General features: G+C 42.9%; 1 protein-coding gene and 1 long non-coding RNA gene across 2 annotated transcripts in view; one reads left to right on the top strand and one right to left on the bottom strand.

Annotated features, from left to right (window-relative positions):
• The window catches only part of LOC116693743 (protein kinase C-binding protein NELL1), a 296583-nt gene that overhangs the window by 979 nt on the left and 294435 nt on the right, over positions 1 to 1169 (top strand). The window lies entirely within an intron of this gene.
• Positions 1 to 1169, bottom strand: part of LOC116693757 (uncharacterized) — a 13752-nt gene that overhangs the window by 7235 nt on the left and 5348 nt on the right. The gene's annotated exons all lie outside the window — the stretch shown is intronic.

The raw sequence follows: 1169 nt of genomic DNA, 5'->3' as shown, positions 1-1169 counted from the left end.
CACACACACACACACACACACACGCCCTTTGTTTCATTAGTTAGTGTGAGCAAAGCCACACCTTTTGGTGTCACAGTATTAGCTGAGACGCTGAGGAGGAACACTCCGGGGAGACTTCTCTCGTAATTACTCCACATTTAATTTGTCCCAGGCAGCAGATGCTCTGGCTCTTTTTATGAACACACTTGAGCGCTCTGCCTGTGTAGGACTTCTACAACGTGTCGACTGTTTCCATTGGCATTCAGTGTTGTGTACCCCCAACAACTGGTAGTTAATGGATCATCAGGTGTGAGGACCCTGAAGGGCACATGTGCATGCTGCTGGTTAAAGAGCTGGTTAAAGAACTATCTCATATTATATTATAATAATCAATACATGTAAAAGCAATAAGTCCTAATAGGAAGATAAACTGATTCTCTGCCCTTCGAAAAGGACTCCCACTCTTTGGTGGAACTTGTTCGGGCTGCCTGTAGTGCCTCCCCCTTTAAGCACAGCCTGATTTGTCAGAGTAACGTTAGAAGTAAAAAAGAGAAAAGAGTAGGATACAGTCAGAGAAGAAAGAGAGACATCTGGGTGACTGTTTGAGAGAGAGACCTGGATTTATTTTGTAGTGATCAGTTGTTTTCTGCTTGGCTGCAGCTTCAGAAACACTGCCAGGAAAATTCTAATATCATACTGTATATTGAAACTTTCTCTTATTGATGTAGATGTGTAATGTCACTTTAAATAGCTCGATATTCAGATGCCTTATGTATGAAATTCATGTTACATTCTCATTGGAGAGCTTTATTATCATAGATGGCCTGATGCTGTTCCAACCTGGATGGAGAAGCAATGCTGGGGAGAAACACTGAGTCTGTTTTACTTTCCCTGGCATGAAGATATTCAAATTCAAAGATACTGGCACAAACACCAGCAGCTTGAATCCCAAATAAGCAGCGCTGGGTGTTGAATGTCGGCAGAGTGGTAGTGCTGTGTATAATGTGTGCATGTGGTTTTATTTTCTAGAGTGCTTGGCTCAATGTGCCATTGGCTCAGTATGAATGAAGGAAGGGCAACTTGGCCCACTCTACCGAGGTGAAGCTGTCCAAGATTCAGTGCTGGAGGCCATAAGGAATACAAAACCTCACTTTTTACTTGATACACACACACACACACACACACACACA

The sequence above is a fragment of the Etheostoma spectabile genome, chromosome 1 (genome assembly GCF_008692095.1).
Source record: "Etheostoma spectabile isolate EspeVRDwgs_2016 chromosome 1, UIUC_Espe_1.0, whole genome shotgun sequence".
NCBI classification, from domain to species: Eukaryota; Metazoa; Chordata; class Actinopteri; order Perciformes; family Percidae; genus Etheostoma; species Etheostoma spectabile.
The sequence above is the reverse complement of the archived record's forward strand: the minus strand, read 5'-3'. Positions and strand labels throughout refer to the sequence as shown.